Source organism: Myotis myotis, unplaced genomic scaffold (assembly GCF_014108235.1).
Source record: "Myotis myotis isolate mMyoMyo1 unplaced genomic scaffold, mMyoMyo1.p scaffold_m19_p_4, whole genome shotgun sequence".
In the NCBI taxonomy this organism is placed as follows: Eukaryota; Metazoa; Chordata; class Mammalia; order Chiroptera; family Vespertilionidae; genus Myotis; species Myotis myotis.
In genome coordinates this window covers 63,916,082-63,937,110 of record NW_023416346.1, presented here as the reverse complement: position 1 = coordinate 63,937,110, position 21,029 = coordinate 63,916,082, and the positions used below count along the sequence as shown (strand labels likewise).

The window sequence follows — 21,029 nt, the reverse complement described above, 5'->3', positions numbered from 1 at the left end:
ATAGCCCTTTAGCAGAAATTGACAGATATTTTATACCTGTGGCATAGATGAAAATTGTTGGCTGGCTTAATGTATAATGGAGAACTGCATGAATTATCTTAAACTTTAGGTATACATGGGAATTTTTCTCCTGAAATTTTATCTTATATAATAAAGGGATAATATGCAAATTGACCAAATGGTGGAACGACCAGTTGCTATGACACACACTGACCACCAGGGGGCAGACGCTCAACAGAGGAGCTGCCCCTGGTGGTCAGTGCACTCCAAAAGGGAGAGTGCTGCTCAGCCAGAAGCCAGGAGAGCGCAGCAGCGGTGGCAAGAGCCTCTCCCGCTTCCAAGGCAGCGCTAAGGAGCAGCGAACTGAGTGGTAAGGAGCAGCGATCAGGTGGGCGGCGAGGAGTGAGGGCTCACAGACTGCGAGAGGGATGTCCAACTGCCGGCTTGAGTGGGCCTAAGCTGGCAGGCAGACATCCCCAGAGGGGTCCTGGACTACAAGAGGGCGCAGGCTGGGCTGAGGGACGTCTCCCACCCCCCAAGTGCACAAATTTTCATGCACCGGGCCTCTAGTAGAAAATAAATGAATAGGTACGGAAATGACCCTGATTTTTATACGGCATAATATTATCATTTGATCTAGCTTAAAACTCATATCTAAAATAATCTTTCAGTTAATACATTAAAATGATGTAATTGATGAACAAGTTTCTTTTATAGTCTAGATGAGAGACTGATTCTAAATTGGACTGTGTAAATGACCTTGAATGCCTAAAGTTTCTTCCAGAATATGGGCTCTTGTTTCAAACTGTAATTCTTGGGTTAACAGTAAATATTAGCATTAATTGAAGGGGAGGCAATCAGGGTGCAGTTACAATGTTAGAGGAAAACGAAAGCTTTGCTGTATGAATGCTATGGAACTACTTCTCTGCATCCAGCCAAGGAGTAGAAGAATACAGACTGTGGTTATGATAGAAAAGAAAGTTATGCACAATAGTTGATATCAAACAGGCAAAGGTCCATCTATTTTAAAGAAGGAATTCTAGCAATTATCCCAGCATTAAGACCAATTAGCAAACTAATTATTGCAGTTCAAGATATGTTTCTATCTCCAAAGCAGTTATTTGCTAAATAAGGCTAGCTCTCTTAATTGATGGTGAAATCGTTTGATTTGAGTGTGTCTTGTACAACCTGTGAGATATATGTTTGTGGAAAGCATTTGCTTGCATCTACTGCCTTAAGGCATATGACCCAGGGCACACCCCACCTTTGGTAATGGAAACTAAACCAAAAACTTTTTTGTAAATCCTTACCCCTGGGACATTTTTTCCATTGATTTCTGGAAAGAGTGCAAGGGAGGGAGGATGGAAGAGAGAGAAACATTGATGTGAAAGAGACACATCTATTGGTTGCCTCCCACATGTGCCCTGACCCAAAAAATTTTTATAGATATGATAATTTGTCTTCTTTTTTGCTAAGAATATTAGCTTATTTTGACCTTTGGTCTTTGCCCCTTAATAGACACACTTATTTTTATTTTTTTTATTTTTATTTTTTTTTTACTTTTTAGCTGGCCAATAAGTAGTAAAATGTGTTCTACTGGTAATGAGTAATTAAACTATTTTCAAAACTTAAAAGTCATAAATTTGACATGGACATATGCACACCAAGGTTATATCTACCTAGATTATTTTCAAAAAGAAAAACAAAGCATGTTGAAAGGAATGGGGACTAGAAAAGTTGACACATTGAAAAGTCCAATGGATTGTTTTTATAGCATCAATGCCATGTGCCTTGTTTTAACATGGGTCTTAAAACAATGTCTGTGTGCCCCCTCCCCCCACACCTCTCCAATATACAGACACAGAGTAGAATTTGGGGTACTTCTCCCATGTTGCAGCATTTGATGAAGGACAATTTCTGTGTGATAGCCTGTTTAGTCCTATTAGAAAGATGCTTAGAAGACTTGCTAAGAATTATAGTTGTAGTACTTCTCAATCATAACTTTTTTAAAAAATGTAAGGATATCATTGTTAAGAAGACCTGATTCTGTGTCCTTATGCTGTAAGTAACAAGCTATGTGACTGTAGATTAGTCGTTTATCTTATCTAGCTATTTGTTTATTTATTTGTTTATTCATTTAGTATAAGAAGGGATTATACTACTGACCTCTAAGAACTTTATCTTCTTTATTAGTCTATGAGTCATGGTTGGAATTTCAGCGAGAGAGTCAAGTATGTATATGTACTGGCTTCACTTTGCATGCAGCTTGAGTACAAGGAAATAATTTGTCATAGATCATTCTCATTGTGAATAAGTTGACATTCTGAAGTCTGGTTTTGTGTGCATTTAACTTAAGAACCTGCTAAGATTGAGATTGAAGCTTTCAAAACAGGTAACCAACTGCTACCCTGTGTCCTGGCCAGCCATTGCCATCTCTCTGACAGAATACTACTGCTATCACTTCTGTCTACAAATATTTATCGACTGGCTCACATAAGAACTAGGCGTGCAGTTAATCAGCTGTTTTGAACTTGGGTTGGTCAGATAACCTCTCTGGGTATTGGTTTCCTCATCTGCAAAATATGGATGATAATTCCTGCCATGCCTTCCTCACCACTGTGTGAAAACACCGTGCAACCCATGCTATGCAGATGAAGAGTATTATTGGCCATTCTTTATCCATTCATTCGGTTATTATATATTGAGGACCAACTTGATTTTGGTAGTGCTTTAGTTTAGAGATAAAAAGAAGAGAATAGTCTCTCTACATAGAGGGAGACAGACAAGTAAATGCAATATAATTTGATAGGTGCTGCCATAGGAATATATCAGGGCACTATAATAATACTAAGGAGGAACTGCCTAACCTTGCCTGAGTTGGCCAGGGAAGCCTTCATAGAGAAAGTGACATTTGGGCAGAGTCTGGAAAAATCCATAGCAATTTGACAAGCAGACTTTGACAAGCAGACTTTGACAAGCAGATTTAAGGGTTTTACACCTGACCTATAAGCCGAACACTCCTAAATCAACATCACCAACTTCAGTCAATCATTTGTGCCCACCATGTTCCTGTTTCATAGTGAGCTTAAAGTGATTTCACTCTCCCAGTGGAGGGAAAACCCCTGAAAGAGAGACAAAAATTGTAATCGCCAGAAGTTCCCATTTTCTTAGTGCTTTGTGTGTTTGGCCTCAGGGGTCTTAGCGCTAAAAGCATATTGGACTATAGATGGAAGCAATAAAATACCGGTAGTGCTAAGAAGAAAATAATAAGCGTTCTGATTCATGTGCTACCAAAAATTACTTCCCAATGAGCTCAGAGTTTCATTTTAGAAGATCTATTTGGCATGTGTAACATAAACAAAATGCACATACAAAAACATCTTCCTCAAAGAGATATCCTTGAAAGGATGGGGGAAATGAAATTAAATAGTGGATTGACATTACAGATTAAGACCTTTTTCAAAATAATCACATTCAAATTAATGAAAGCAAGATTGGGTAATCTCCATGAGCTACTGCTCTATTCTTTATTCACATGATTAATATTATTCAACTAATGAGGATATGAAAGATATTCAAGATGAATGTCCCATATATTGGCATGAAGATATATGTAATTGGAAATATTTCTCAATTCAGAGTTAAGTCTCTCTTTCCAGTTAGCTTCTCTGAGATCATCAGAGTTGAAAGCACTACTTATAATATAAGCAAGATTAATTAAGAATCCCTAAATTTAGATTGAATATTTTGTGGAAGGAAATAAAATTCCATATTTATGTAATGTCTAGATATCTTTTTTGCTATTCTTCTTTATGCTTTAGTTATTCTACTAGTTCAAATAGTTGACTGCACAATCTTTCTTCTTTTGAGATATTTTGAATAGAATATTCGAATCAGTGAACCTTCTGTGTTTTGCCACCATGCAGTCTCTTTCTTAGGCATAAAAATTAATTTCAGCTTTTGAGATAGTGTTCAAGGCAAGTATTGTGTTTTAATAACTTTCATAGCTCCAAATAAATTATAGAAAATTTTTTTCTGTTTTAAATCCATCAGTTTCCTGCTGATTCTGTGTGTTTTTGTTTTGTATTTAAAGAACAATATGTTACCTAGGCACTCAATAAATATTTCTTGTGTGTATGTTCTCATTCTATATCTCATACACTAGAAATATAGGAAAAAGGCTTTATAGAATTAGATTCATTGACATAACTAAAGAAGAACATGTTATCATTACTATTAGTCATGCTTGAAGATTTCCCCTCAACTAAATAGGTATCTGCTACTGTTCACTTGATAAACTTTAATATTTTTTTAATCAGGACTTTTCTTTAACAATTTTTGAACAGCTCTTAGAGGACCATTAAAGTGACAGTGTTAGGAGACTAAGTGGTATCTATAAATCACGGCATTTTATTCCATTGTTCCAGTCTTGCTTCTTCTACCTCCTGAGTACCCTTTCAACCCATCCATTTCCTGCAAGCCACAGATGCGATTTTAGTTCTGGGCCTCCATCTCTTAGCTGGACTATTACAACAATGTTCTGACTGGTATCTGTGTCCACTTCTCTGACCATTTCTAATTTGGGATCCATTCACCACATTTTATAGTCAGAGTGAGATCAACCAAAGAACTTGTATGCATATATACATAGCCCATGGGCACAGTCAATAGAGAGGTGAAGGCCTGGGGTGGGGCAGGGGGCTGGGTAGAGGGGAGAAATGGGGGACATCTATAATATTCTAATAAATTTAAAACAATTAAAGAAAAAAACTGAAAAAATAGCCTTAATTCCATGACTTAAAATTCTTTAATGACTTCCCTGTGGCCTCAAGATAAAATCTAAACTGTTTAAAATTAAAGTAGTTTACAAAATCAAAAGAACTGTGGTTACTTAAAGGCCAGACCATCTGAGGTTGGCTGAATGAGCCATAATCACTTCGCATGGGCTCTCCTCCCAGACTGGGACAAGTCAGGTATGGAAAGTGGAAGCCACAGAACAACACGACAGCAAGTGCCCAAGAGGACTGGAGCCTCTTAGAATAGAGAGAAACTTTGGGAGTGCAGTATCAAAATTAAATGAAGTCTCCGAGGCAAATGTGTGATTGTCACTATGCCTTAACTGCTCCCCTAGCTAGTATGGCATGGGGAGTTATGACAAGCGAGGTCACTTTAATTCTCAGCGATGTGCTTCCTTCCATCTTAAGTAATTGTTCTTTTAAAATCGAAACTAGTCTGAGAGCTCCTTGTGTTGGCTTATGGAGATACTTAATTTTGAGACACTCGCATCTCCCTGTAGCCATCTTCCTCTTTATAAGGCCTCAATCATGTCCAAATCGAAACAATAATTGGAAAGCCAAAGTGAGCATCTGCGTTTAGTTAGACTCAAAAGACTAAAATGATAATATACAGAACATTTTCTTCATTCATTAAATGCAGTTTGCTTTTAAAGAAATTAGGATGAATTTTTGCATCAAAAGATTGCATATATAATTCCTGATCCAAGAAGACGAAGTTATTTTGACACATTTTAAACCTTCAATTCACAAAGCACTTAATATTTAAAGGAAACTTTAGTGCAATATTATAAAAAGTGTGGACACACATAAGAAACCAAATATATTCTTTAACAAAGAGACTTAACCAATCATATAAACTCTGTTATCTAGAATTCCATCATCCAAAATCTCTATTGATGCCTCATAAATGGACACATCTCTGTGTCGAGTGTTTCCTTCCACGACTCGCGTGGAGTAGGGTTCGGTATCTGAAAGAGGAGCCGCACAGCAAATGAGAGAAAAAGACACGAGATAATTTTGCAATATTGGGGGACCAGGCGGCAAGTCCCGAAGGACTTCTCTCTGTGCTCAGGCCTCACCAAGCTTTTATTGATCTGGGATGCCCCTATAGCATAGCCCTAGGCAGGTGACCCCCTGCAACAGGCAGACTAGCCCATCAGCAAGGATTTACATAATAATAAATGGGGGAGTAGTTTCAGCTACCACTGTCTGGACAAACAGAGGTGGACAAACAGAGGTGGCGCCTATCTCCGGGCTTTGCTAGGGCTTCAAAGGCACCCAGCCTTCGGGGGGTTTCGGGGAGTGCTCTGTCTATGCTTATCAGATAGTGAAGGCAATAAACAGTTTCCCACATCTCTGCTTTGCCAGTGAAATGGTAATATTATGACGATGCCCAGGAGAAACTGCAAAGACCCTACTGTGCCTCTTGAATAGTATAGTTTTATTTATAAGTTAAATGTCTCCAGGTCTCATCACCTGTGATAACAATAATCCAAATGTCCCAAATTATCTCTCCTCTACCCTCCCTGGCTGGACTCAAGCTCCTGCAAAGTGTCAACTCCCAGAAGTACATCTGAAGTCCTCTCCTGTGGGCTCCAAAGCGTGTCAACTATAAAAATATCAGTCACCTCCTGATATTTCCCCACAAGAATTTGAGTGCCTGCTGTTCTAGGGTGATGAGAATATAACATTGAACAAAAACAGACAAAGCCCTGCCTTCCTGTCCCTTCATTGCTCTGGCTCCCCTTTGCTGAATGCCTTTTGCCAACAAACTTGCTTGCTTGGCCCTCAGTGGAAGCAACCACACCTGGGCTGAGGTTGCAGCCTCCTACTGCTTCAATTTTGCCACCAACCCTCACAGTACATAATGGGGTTACACACAGTGCAGAAGGAGCCATGATTCACAGGACCCTTCATAAAAACAGTTCATCTCCCTTCTCCCTGATCCCTTTCTCCTGGGAGGCTTAAAAAATGTTCTTTTTTTCAAGTCCTAGAGACCTGAAGGGGATCCTAAGACCATAAACCCCACCACTGCTCCCCTTCCTCTAATTTGTTTAGGCACCGAGGCATGCATCTTCCTTTTCCTAGAAGCCAGGGATAAATAAAATACCAGCCTAAATCCTTTCATGCAAATAGAACCCCTAAGGGCCCACCAACTCCCTTTAATCACACACACACACACACACACACACACACACACACACACACACACACTTCCCTTTGAGCTCAACCGGGACCACCCAGGCTATATAGCCTTAGGTTTATTTTGATCTATTGCAACTCTTTGAAAAATAGGCAATCCATGAAAAATATAGGGTAAGTCTATTAAGCAGAATATTGGACCAGAATGCCTCATTCCCAAGCTGTGCCAGAGAACAGACTTTACTGTATTATATAGACATCATTGGATTCTTCTGGAGAAAAAGATGTCACCTATCAACTCTTGTATTCTGTTTACTTTGGGTCACAAGTAGATGTCCTATTTTTCTGACACTATTGTTCCTTGTCTAAAAAAGCTAAATATTGTAAGGAACTAAAAGAATACGTAATAATGGCATACATGGTTTAAAGAAAACCCAAATCGCCAATATGATAGGAATGCCTACTGGTATACTAGTAAAGAGTTTTTAACTATGTATACATTTTAGGTTAATATTATAAAATTGTAAAGTATCATAAATGTTTCTAAAAATAGATCTAAAAGTTGTCAGAATTGTTTATGGCAAGCTGAATATTGCTCTTTAAATATCTATACTAATAAAAGGGTAATATGCTAATTAGGCCGGGAGACCTTTCAGATGTCCTTCCGGACAAAGCCATGGTGGCAGGACCTAGGCAGAAGCAGTTAGGGGCAATCAGGCCAGGAGGGGAGGGCAGTTGGGGGCAAGCAGGCCAGTGGGGGGGGGCAGTTGGGGGCAATCAGGCTGGTGGGGGGGTGGGTAAGGTCAGGTAGGCAGTCATGTGAGCAGTTAGGAGCCAGTGGTCCCGGATTGTGAGAGAGACATCCCAGATTGGAGAGGGTGCAGGCCTAGTTGAGGGACACCCCCGCCCCCATGCATGAATTTCATGCACTGGGCCACTAGTATATGATAAAAAAATAAAAGAATGAAAATATACGACAATTTTGTGTTCAATAGTGAGGCACTAGATAATTTCCAGCAAACTACTTTCTTTTTAATTGGCCTGTACATTTCTAATATATAAAAGGCCAGGGTTGTAATAACCAATCACAACCAAAGGCTGACCAACCCAGAAGTCCTTCAGTCAGTGCTGGTTTGCCATGGTGACCCAGCACTGACTGCCCAGGGGTCTGAGACCCAGAGAGAGAGGCAGGGTCTGATCTGCAGCCTCAGTGGCAGCTGTTGATCAGAACTTGCCTCTCTCTTTCCCTCTTTCTTCCTGAGCTACACCAGCAGCAGGGCCTTTCTTTCTCTGCCCTCTCTGATCAGGCCCAGAGATAGGCCCGGAGATGCTGACTGGCATAGGAATCAACCAATCAGAACCAAATGTGGGTGCTGTGAAGAGCCAATGGCTGCCTAGGAGGCAGAGCTTTTGATGCTGACTGGCATAGACACTGACCAATCAGAACCAAATATGGGTGCTGTGAAGAACCAATGGCTGTCTAGGAGGCCGAACTTTTGACACTGACTGGCATGGGAACCAACCAATCAGAACCAAATGTGGGTGCTGTGAAGAACCAATGGCTGCCTAGAAGGTGGAGCTTTTGATGTTGACTGGCATAGGAGCTGACCAATCAGAACCAAATCTGGGTGCTGTGGGGAGTCAATGAGTGTCTAGGAGGTAGAGCTTTTGATGCATAGAAACCGACCAATCAGAACCAAATTGGCCAGCAGAGGTGGGCAGTTGGGGGTGAGATCAGGCCAGCAGGGGAGGGCAGTTAGGGGTGATCAGGCAGGCAGGCAGAGGAAGTTAGGGGCAACCAGGCTGGCAGGGGAGGGCAGTTAGGGGTGATCAGGCAGGCAGACAAGTGAGCCGTTAGGAGCCAGCAGTCCCAGATTGTGAAAGGAATGTCCAACAGGGATCAAGCCTAAACCAGCAGTCTGGGGTGTCCTCAAGGGGTCCCCAATTGGAGAGGGTGCAGGTTGGGCTGAGAGAATACCCCCCCCCCTCCGTGCACAAATTTTGTGCACCGGGCCTCTAGTTTAATATAATTGTCTGAAAGGTGTTTTCTAAATAAATAAATAAATAAATAGCTGGCAATGTAATAGTTAACACTGAAAATATTAACAAAATCACTTCAATGCCTGCTTTCTTATTAAAGTCTAGTAAGAACTGGAACCAGGAAACAAAATGCAATATCTTTAGTTCTAGCAACAATACCTTAGATAGGATTTTTCAAGGAAGGAAGTGTTCCCTATAAATAAGTTGTTATTGAATTATCTCCAAACCCCAGGAAGTTGGAAAATTAGAAGTTAAGCAGTAGGGTATACAAGCCAACCTTTCCCAGTGGCCTTGAGATTGGCCAAAGCTATTGATTTTTATCCAAACCTGCCTGTTACAACCTGAGCAGGGAGATCACAGAGACCAATGCTACCAGTACCACCCTCTCAGCTTGCTGAGATTTTCTTCATTCTGCTTCATCCTCATTTGTTTGTCCATTTGCTGATCAATCTTTTATCAGAAAAGATGCCCTACCTTAGTGATGGCGAACCTTTTGAGCTCGGTGTGTCAGCATTTTGAAAAACCCTAACTTAACTCTGGTGCCATGTCACATATAGAAATTTTTTGATATTTGCAACCATAGTAAAACAAAGATTTATATTTTTGATATTTATATGCCATTTAACAAAGAAAAGTCAACCAAAAAAATGAGTTCGCGTGTCACCTCTGACACACGTGTCATAGGTTCGCCATCACTGCCCTAACCCCTGTACAGGGTAGTAGGAGGCAGGACTCTCCTTGGAGCCCTACCCTGGGAGCTCCTTTTGCCTGCTGTGCCCACTGCCTCTCCCCTCACCCTCCCTTCTTCTCTAGTTGCTTTACCAACTTATTCAAGTCACTTCATCTAAGAAGCCCTCCCTAATGTCCCCATTTTGACCTAGAAACTTTTCTGCATGCGTTCGTACCTCCATCCTAGCACATTTTACCATGTAATGAGTTTATCTTCATATCCTCCGTGATCAACACTATAATTAGCCTATTCTGGGTCAAGCACAGTGCTAATCACTAAGGACATATAGGAATGACTTAATAAATTAATAAAACAGTGAATGAATTAAATGATCAAAGATGAAAAAATCAAAATGTTGGCCTCCAGAGCTCACATTCTTGTGGGAAAGGCCGTCAAAGGAACAAATACTGATACTGACATATGCTACATATATACAGAGAGCTTGTGAGCATGGAGGAAAGAGGCATTTATTCTTCTGGATTTAAGGAAGGCTTTAAAGAGGAAGTGGCATGTGAACTGGGTCCAGTCATTGTTTTTCTACTGTGGGCCTTTCACCTTTAAAGGAGTTCTTTCCTTTTTGTTCTTCCCCCACCTTATTTGGTTTTTATGTTTAGTGGTAAACATATGTTTCCTAGTTTTCCATGCTGAATTCAAAGTGGAGAAACAGCTTTTTCATTGCCAGGGAAGCAGCTTTCAGGTTATTATTATGATCTGAAGAGGGTCCACCATATGCTTGAATAAGCAGTATCTTAGCTTCAGTTACTTCTTATGACTGACAGCTGTCCTTCACAATAGGCCAATCCATGCAGATTATCTAGGGCAGTGGTTCTCAACCTTAGCTGCACATTAGAATCACCTGGGAATCTTTTTAAAATCCTGATTTCTGGGCCTCATCCTCCAGAAATTTTGTTTCTTTGTTATGGGGTGGGGCCACAACATTAGTAACAAAGGAACAGAATTTCCGGAGGATGAGGCCCAGAAATCAGGATTTTTAAAAAGATTCCCAGGTGATTCTAATGTGCAGCCAAGGTTGAGAACTGCTGATCTAGGGCAAAGTCAATTGCTTGCTTAGAGATTGACTTGTCTGGTGTTACTTTAGGCCACTGGTTCTAACCCAGGGGTGATTTTGCCCCCTAGGAGACATTGGGCAAGGTCTAGAGATATTTTTGGTTGTCAACAACCAATGAAGAGTTGCTACTAGTATCTAGTAGGTGAAGCCCGGGATGCTGCTAAACATATTACAGTGTACAGGACAGCTCTCCATAACAAAGAAATATATGGTCCAAAATGCCAAGATTGAGAAACCCTGCTTAGAGTTATCGGCTAAAGATTTTTTTAAATGCATTTGTAAACAATATGAGATGATTTTAATTAGCATGCAAAATTTATACTAGAGAAGTTAATGCATCTATGTCACATCAATTTAATATTATAATGATAATTTCAGTTATCAATTTGATCACTACAAGGTAATATTTTCTATATCATTGAAAGATGTCCTGGTTTGTAATGATGTATACAATTTTAAAATCATGCATATAAATTGTAGAAAAATTGAAAACCATAGGGGAAAAAATCAATGGAAATTCTATGAGACAGAGGTAATTAAAATTGATACCTTGGCATATGAACTACCAGGCATTTCTCTGTGTATATACATATGTAGTTAGATGGTAAATATGTTTTTCTTAAGAATAAAAGTCTTGTGAAAATTTAATCCCTAAGATATATATTTACCTGTAAAAATCCTTGTACCTTATACCTGTGTGGATATGACCAGCATTTAGTGTATAGTGCCACAGATTATGTCTTCAGTTGCTATTAAAATGTTAATTGACTTATTTTATGATGCCTTTTCTTGAATACCTGGTCTTTGGTACCACGCTAACCATAATTGCCTTCTTAAAAAAATCTTTATCATTGAAAGTATTACATATTTCCCCTTTATACTCCTATTGACCCCTTATAGCCCACATTCACTCCCCACCTCAGGCCTCCACCACCCTATTGCCTGTGTCCATGGGTTATACACAGACATGGAAACATGGAACAGACTGTCCAATCTCAGAGGGAAGTTGGGGGTGGATGGGTGGGAAGAGATCAACCATAATTGACTATTGGAAGCCACCTAAATAGACTAATGACATCGTGCCTTCTTTTTTTGTTTTCTTTACCAAACTTCCCTGTGGCAAGGGGCCTTAAATTGGTAATTGGTGAATTGCCGGTTGGTCCCACTCACACTCGTGTTTTATAAGCACTCTGCTATAAGCACTCTACTGTATACAGGGTGTCCCCCCAAAATGTATGCACACTTTAACAGCTGAGAACTCAATTTTGAAAATGAAATGTGTTTTAATAAATAGTGCCTTTATAAGTAATTATTCAAAGTGTGTGTATACATTTGGGTGGCACTCCCTACATTTTGATTTAAGAACCATTTACCTCAAATAGACTGTTTTTACCTTTACAATTGGAAACTGTCAATTATAGAAAAGTTTGTAATTTAATCACAAGAAGATTTAACAGGGAGGGGGTCAATTGGGGAAAAAGGAGACATATGTAAAACTTTAGACAATAAAAAAAGAAAAAAGAAGATTTAGCAAAGATAATAGTATTAGTTAAAAATCAGAGTCCTAAATATGTAGATATGTTTTTCTCTCTGTGAACCAAATTTCAAAGTTGTAGAATACAGTCTCTTAAATGTGTGTGTTTTTTCCTTAGCTCTGAAAGATGTTCTAATCCTGATAAAACAGTCCCTATTTTTCCTTATATATCTGTTTTGATTTTCTTTTTTTTAACTTTTTAATTGAATTTATTGGGATTGCATTGGTTAATAAAATAGGCTTCAGGTGCACAATTCTATAATACATCATCTGTATATTTTATTGTGTGTGCACTACCCCAAGTTGATTGCATTTCCTGCAAGTGTTTAGTCTCACAATAATCAGAATTTCCTGATATTCATAATGTGGTTTGTGGGCAAATCAGAGATTACACAGTATTCCTGAAAAGCCAGGGAAAAGAATGTACATCCATTCAAATGCTGGCATTTTGAAATGGAAGATCTTTGAAGCTCATTATTCTTCAAGATCTTATGAATTCTGTGTTCAAATTAATAGGTTACTCAATATGATGGTTTGCCTGAAATTATTTTTTAAATTTTACTAATAGTGCACAAAAGCACCAAACTTTTATATACTGGACATGGAATAGTTTGAGTAGCATATAATTTGTTTCTGCTCAATTGTCTTTAGTCTAGGAGTTAAAAACACCCAAAGTTTCATATACATTAGAGACATAAATGCAACAGTGATTAGGAAGAGCAAGACAGATGATTAACTAAAATGTGGGTAAAATAATAGATATAACTTGTAGGGACCAATAAAATCTGTAGATGGGAGATAAGGGTTTATGTCCCCAACCAATTGGAAACTTTATTTTGAAGGTTATCTTTAGTGTTAGAAGGCATCCTCCTTCATCAGATGGCATCTACCAGGAACTACTTGGCCATGTGTGTGTACCTTAGTTTAAAATACAAGATTTAGCCCTAGCTGTTTTGACTCAGTTGATAGAGCATCGGCCTGCAGACCAAAGAGTCCCGGGTTTGATTCAGGTCAAGGACACATACCTTGGTCGCAGGCTCCCCCCTGGCCCGGCCCTGGTCGGGGCTTATGCAGGAGGCAACTAGTCAATGTGTTTCTCTCACATGGATGTTTCTCTCTGTCTTTCCCTCTCTCTTCTACTCTCCCTAAAAATCAATGGAAAAATATCCTCGGGTGAGGATTAACAACAACAAAATAAGATTTATAGATAAAAAATCAATTTAAGATTGTCTCTTTAATATATCATAATCATGTGGTTGTTCACTCACACTACATTACAAGTCTAAAGCATATAATATTTTCATAGAAATATACTTATTTTTATATTTGAGAATAATTTAGGCAAAATATATTTTTAGATAACCCTTTAGGTAGCAGATTTTAATATATAGGCCAAATTAGCTTATAACTGTTACTATAGCTGTTTGTGTCTGTAGATATCGTTGTTCAGATATTTTTATGAGCCCCTGAAAATAATTGCTTTAACTTTGTTTTTAAGTACACTAGCATGTTTTGGCATATGCTCTTTCTCATAGTCTATCAGGATGCTTTTGGCTTCCAAGTCACAGAAAGTATAACCAAAATTAGCTTGAGAATATGGTTTTATTCTCCCGCATCGCAGGAAGTAAGGCAGTAACAGATTTGGTTAATTCGGTAGCTTAGTATGTTGGCATGTTGGCTCATGGTTGCAAAATGATTACAATTGTTCCAGGCATCACATGCAAATATAATGATATCTAACTAACAAAAGGTTTTTTTTATCAAGCAGAAAAATGTTTCCAGAAGCTCCTGGGCAGATATTTTCTTCAAATTCTGTTGTCCAGATTAGATCACATTCCCGTCTCCAAACTATCACAATCAAGGAGAATCTTAGACCAATCATGATTCACCGCTGGGGCTGGGCCTGGGCCTGGGGCTGGGGCTGGGGCTGGGCCCCTTCCCTGAGCATGTGACTGTGCAGAGTGAGCAGCCAACCAGTCTAGGGCTCTGCCAGCAATTGATATGAGATGGATTAAGGCAGGCAACTAACAGTTTCTGTAAAATAGATAGCACAAAAGTACATTGCTGCTTGGCATTGTTTGAATTGTCAAAAGTTCCAAATGAATTGGAAAATACAAATGAATTGGCAAAATACAAATGAATAAGATGTATCGTGAAATGCATACTGGTATTCATTTAGGTAGCTTAAAAAATCTTGGGGAATAGGAATGTAAATAAAAAACATTATTCGTTTATTTTCAAGTTATCCTTTCCTGTTTGTTTTCTGTCTTTAGCTGGAATGTACTTATCTAGGACAGCTCTGCTTTTCTAGTTTGCTTGCCTGCTTTTTCTCGTTAATTTATTCCACAAATATTTATTGAGTGCCGACTAAATTAGACCCTGTTCTAACCACTGGGACTGTTTAGTTTACTAAAATCTCTGTCCTCATAGAGCTTAATTTGTGATGGGGAAAGTGAGACAATAAACTATAAACATAATTAGGAAAATTATATTATATGTTCAAATGTGTCAAGCAGAATGAATGGCCATATGACAATGTCTGAAAGGTTTACTATTAATTATAAAGTTCCTTGTACAATCAGTATTTTAAGTTAAGCTTTAGATTTTGGCATTATAGCTTTTGCCTTAAATACATGAACCACTGAGTTTTCCTCTTTAGAAGATATCACTAATTACAGTGAGATGATCTGCACATAAACTCTTTCATAAGTTGTGTATCCTTATGTAGTAGAGAAATAAAAATGAACACTGTTCCCACTTGAGTGTCTTGCCAAGGGTTTTATCATTTCAGTGGAAACATTGTAATATTGTCTTCTGGCGTAAGGAGGGTATACAGAGATCTATACCTAGAGCCATGGCACATTGACTGCTCTTAGACACAGGTCAAATTCAAAACCTAGAAGAGGAAGCTCATGAGAAAATGGCTTCCTTTTCCCAGTATTATGTCTAAAGCCATGGCTCTTGTCCTTATTAATTAACACCGGTCCCTTTTCAAGAGAAGACAAACATGAGCAAAAGAGTACTTCAGACAAATACTAATTCAGCCTCAGTGCTTGCTTCTTCCCCAAGGATAACTCAGATGCCTTATTTTGGAAGATAGACATTAATATTCCAAAATGAGTTTCTAAACAGGAAGAGCTGATAAAAGATGGCATATATAACAAAGCATGTAGTGGAGAAAAGCCTATTTTTAGTGCCAAATATATGAAAAATAAGGAATTTACAAAGACAGTTCATCTTGGATTCCATTTGTCCTGGTCCTTGATCTCTGCTGGCTGTCATCTAGTTGATCTGATAAACTAATCAGTACTCGTGTGTCACTCACTCTGTGCTACATACATGCCCTGTAAATTCAGGATAATGCCTTCCAGCAGAGCAATTCTACTGACAAGAACTGCTTGCAGCGTGGCTAGCTGCTCGGGGAGATATTTGGGGGAAAGGCAGCCTTCTTTACCTCTGGAAGAGCATCCTGTGCTTGGCTGCCTACTCTTCCTGGGTCTAGAATATCTTTTTCCCATCAAGAACATTCCACAACTTAACCTGTATGTTGTGATCTCATAATCCAGCTTTATGATGTTGGCTTTTCGGATGGGCATCCTGTGGTAATGGCCTCCCCCATGAGAAAGGTCAGGGACCAGCCATCCTGTGACCCAGGGCCCACATCCAGCCTGCCCTCTGCCTTTGTAAATAAGTTGTATTGGCGCACAGCCGTGCTCATCTATTTATGCCTTGTCTGTGGCTGCTTTCACTCTAAAATAGCAGTGCTGAGTAGTTGAGACGGAGTCCATATGACCCATAACCGTAAAAATGTTCACCGTCTGGCCCTTTACAAAAAGAGCTTGCGGGCTTTTAACATAGAGCATGCAAACAAGGTGGCGAGGAGAGATTCTGACTGGGAAGTCATAGAAATCATACAGTCTCTTGCTTTTCAACTTTCCAGTGCAGCCTTTCCTTGAGAGGGTATAGCTTTGGAGAAGATGTAGCATCATCTTGGCTGTCGATTTCCCCTTTCCTTTCCAGGTGACAGTCACTTCTCTATGTATTATCCCTGAGGCAGAAATATTGCACTCCTCTGGCATGTTACACAGGATGCCTGCAGGGGCTGAACCCAGGCTTGGTGTGTGAAACCCAAGTCATGCTTAGCCAGTAGTCTTGACCTCAGTTATACATCCCTGGAGACAAAAAGACATGCAGTGCCTATATTATATTAGGAACACAGTGTATGCTTTATATTCCACATTTCTCCCCACTCTACCTTATAGTATGAGACACACACAGCCTCACCAGGGAACAATCCTTTGTCATAATGAGGCCAGGATTTCTTGGTTTTGATTTTCAGTAGAAATCTCTCTTCAGTCTATTTCTTTGGACCCTCATCCTTCCACCTTGAATGTGAGCATTACGAAGGGTCTACCCTTGGTCCAACAAAATCATTGCTGGGCAATTTATATCTGTTCGCATGGTTTCTACTCTTTTGTGAATTATGAGTTTATCCTTCAGTTCTAGACTTCAGTTTATTGTTTGTTGGATGCCTCTAACTAGATTTCCCACAACTGTGTCAAGCTCAGGCATATTCAAAATGGAAACCATTGCATCTTTTCCCAATTTCCTCCCATATTCCCTGTGTTGGTTAATGGCACAACTTGATATCTTCTTCTTCCTCCCTATTCACATCTGTTCAATCTCAAGTTCATGCTGATTCTGCCTGAAACAGCCTCACTTTGTCTGCCCGAGTTGGGGTATTTGCTGTCCTCCCTGGACTTCTGCAGTAATCTGTTCCATCATCTGATTTCAGGCTTAGCACCCTCCCAGCTGTCTTCCCACAACTGCCAGATATTTCTTTCCAAAGCACAGACCTCATTGGGAAACCTCCTTTCCCAGAGACCTTTTATGGCTTCCCATGAGTGACAATAAAGTCTAAACTAGCATTTGGAAACTGTTGCCACTCTTAACTACCCCCAACTACATTATTTTTTCTCTACTTTATATGCAATCATGCTCACAATCTTCCTTTTACTGAAGATATAACTTTCATCCTTTAAGACTCCATTCAGTGGCTACTTTCTGCATTGTGTCTTTCCTAATACCCCCTTCCCCAACTCCAGGGAGAAATAATTGCTCCCTATTTCATATGCTCATATTAAACATTATTAACATGGTGCTGTAACACACCACTCATTACAATTAGGGATGTGCAGACCTACTGGCTTGTTTAAGCGGCACATTCCTAGAGTATATGTATCTCACTTGTCTTTGAGTTTTTATCACACAGCAGAGTATGTGGCACATAGAAGTAGCCAGCAAACAGTTATTGATCAGTCACCATATTTGTAACTAGCAATCATTCCCCTCCTGTGCTGGAAATCTAAGAATAAATGGCCTTGTATTAAATGTTTCAAAACCCTCTGGCTGCTCTCTCCTCCTTTCCTACTCTCTCTGCCAGTTTTTCAAAAACCTTTCATTATTTTAATGACTCCTTTGACTTTTCATCAACATCGATTCAGCAAATATTTGACTAAAGTACTTAAACTTGTCTACATTCACCACATCAGTCTAAGTTGTGAAATCCCAAAATGAACTCTCTGTTCCAGGTGTAACTCTTAGGCAGTGCTTTCAGCGGGTACCGGAAGTCCCTGTGTTGTGCATTCCAGTACACAGCCTGCCATTTGTCAGCATCACTTTGTGATTTACTATTCCCTTGTGACTGACTATGACCCCTTAGATCTTCATTATTTATCCATAGCCAGCTATTCCCCTGCTTATATCTCTAGGATTTTTTTTCTCTTTATGATAAAAATCTTTAGAGAAGGACTCTTCAAACATATACCTGATCTTTCCACCTTCTCTAAGTCTTGCCATCTTCAAAGACCCTTTGAAGAGAGGGAAAAAGTTTCAATTTCTTTCTAGGGGAGCTACTGCAATTTATTTATTTATTTATTTATTTATTTATTTATTTATTTATTTTTATTAATCCTCACCTGAGGATGTTTTTCCATTGATTTTTAGAGAGAATAGAAGGGAGGGAGGGGGAGAGATAAAGAGAGAGGAAAAGTGAGAGAGACACATCGATTGGTTGTCTCCTGCACATAGTCCGACTGGTGCCATGGAGCAAACCTGCAACAGAAGTATGTGCCCTTGACCAGGAGTCGAATCCGTGACTCTTCAGTGTGTGGGCCAACACTCTAACCATCGAGCAACACTGGTCAGGGTGAGCTGCTGCACTTTAAAAGATGAGAAATAGTCATACATGGTGTAAAAGCTAGTCACATTAAATTTGTTAAGTACATTATTGCATCATCATTTACCTTTGTAAGTACTTAAGCATAAACACTTCAATATCCAGAAAGTAACATTGCATTGTACTTGAGAACCTATGAGTCAAAGAGACATTCTACAGAAGTTCACATTGAAAGAAGTCAAATCTAAAACATGGCGTTTATTATTGCAAAGTTTTGTACAGGAAATAAAATCTGGTGTGTCCATAAACTCCCTAAATCCCTTAGTAAGCTATTTGTCCAACATGTCAAACCTAATGGCAAAATCCCTCTATACCAATAAATAAGGCAACTTAAGTGGAAGATTCATGATGAAGCCAGAAAACTCCTCTATAAATAATGGCACAGTACCCAGGGAGGAAGGAGGTAAAGGAGAGGGCAGTAGATCATTAGCATAGTAAGAAAAGGATATTCCCATCAGTAAGTAAGCAATGGTATTTGACCAAATCTAGGTCATGATCAAGGATATAATCACAAGTGAGATGGGTTTTACATTGCGGAATGTAGCCACTGTGCTCACATACAGATGGAATGGCTTGCTTCCCAGAATGCAATCACCACTATATAATAACGTCCTTATTATTTCTAGTTTTGAAAAGGAGATCTTAAAGCAGAATATCTCATTTCCAACCTCCGTCCCATCCAAACCCAATTTTTCAGTGATCCACATTATAATATGGTAGTCAGATATTTTCACAGATCAACTCTTTCTGGCTATAGCAACCCAGATTTGTGATATTAAGAGAGACATGAAATTGTATATTCATTTTATTTATCCTGTTTTATAAATGAATGACTCAAATACATATCCTATACAGTCAAAATATCCCAGAATAGAAACGGAGAGTTGGAATTCACATGGATTTCTCACACAGCTCAGGTTCCTGGCATGTTTTCCCAACCTGTTAGCAGCTAACTAGCTAATCTTTCAACACATTTCTAGAGAAAGCACTTTCATAATTTCACTTGGTTCCACCTCTTTGCCATTCTTGCTATAAAGTTCTTTTTAATTCTCAGACTTTCTTTTCTTAGATTTCAGATTCAGGCACTATTATTCTGCCTTCTGGAAATATGGAACATACCTGATAAGCTTTATCCTTTAAATAAACATCCAGTTCATGTCCATGGATATAGTTATATCCCTTAGCCCCATGTTCCCTCAGGTTATTTATCCATATTCTGTTCATTGTTTGGCATTTCCCAAACTTTTAGCACTTCTTTTGTTCTTATCAGACTTCTTTTTCAGGTTTATATAAATCCCTTCAACAGAGGAGGATCCAGATTTGTGAGGCCTGCATTTATACATTTTGGGTGGAACCATTTTTTTTTTAAAGAATATAAAAATATCTTTCTATTAGAGGCCCAGTGCACAAAATTTGTGCACTGGTAGGGTCCCTAGGCCTGGCCAGCGATCAGGGCCCATCAGATTCCCCGCCTCCCCGCCTCCTTCCCTAGCTCCTTCAGTGCCCTGCAGCCACTGGTTTCCTGCCATGTTCCATGCCACCCCCTGGTGGTCAGTGCATGTCATAGCGAGCGATCGTACTCCAAGACTTCTGGTTGAACTCCCAAGGGGGCACTTTGCATATTAACTATATATATGTATATAGCAAAATTTATAAAGACATACGGCCAGGTGAGCACATTGCCAGTGCCCCTCCCATGCAAGTGAGAGGTCCTGATGTTTTGTTTTGTTAGCTTCATGGTAAATCTGTCTCTGCCACCAGAGGTGTTCTGCCTATAAATTAAACACAGCTCTTTTTAAAAAGGGCCAACCTGAGTAGACACTTCTCCAAAGTGAACATACAAATGGCCAATAGACATGTGAATAAATGCTCTAGGTCACTAATCATCTGAGACATGCAAATTAAAACCACAATGAAGTGTCACCTCACACCTGCCAGAATGGCTACCATCAATAAATCAACAAACAACAAGTGCTGGTGAGGGTGTGGAGAAAAGAATATCCTCATACACTGGTGGGAATGCAGACTGGCACAGCCACTGTGGGAAACAGTATGGAGTTTCTTCAAAAAATTAAAAATGGAACTCCCATTTGACCCAGCAATTCCAGTTCTGGAAATATATGCTAAGAAACCTGAAACACTAATTCGAAAGAATATATGCACCCCTATGTACATAGCAGCACAATTTATAATAGCTAAAATCTGGAAACAGCCCAAGTGCCCATCAGTAAATGATTGGATAAAAAGGCTGTGGCACATTTACACAATGGAGTACTATGCTCCTGTAAAAAAGAAGGAAATCTTACCTTTTGTGACAGAATGGATGGACCTGGAGAGTATTTCGCTAAGTGAAATAAGCCAGTCAGAGAAAGACAAATACCATATGATCTCACTTATATGTGGAATCTAATGAACAAAATAAATTAACAGCATAGAAACCGAGGCATGGAACAGACTGACAGCTGTCAGAGAGGAGAGGG

The 21,029-nt window shown here is 39.4% G+C and overlaps 1 protein-coding gene across 7 annotated transcripts in view; it reads left to right on the top strand.

Moving 5' to 3' along the window:
* Nucleotides 1-21,029, top strand: part of DIAPH2 (diaphanous related formin 2) — a 939,982-nt gene that overhangs the window by 699,521 nt on the left and 219,432 nt on the right. The window lies entirely within an intron of this gene.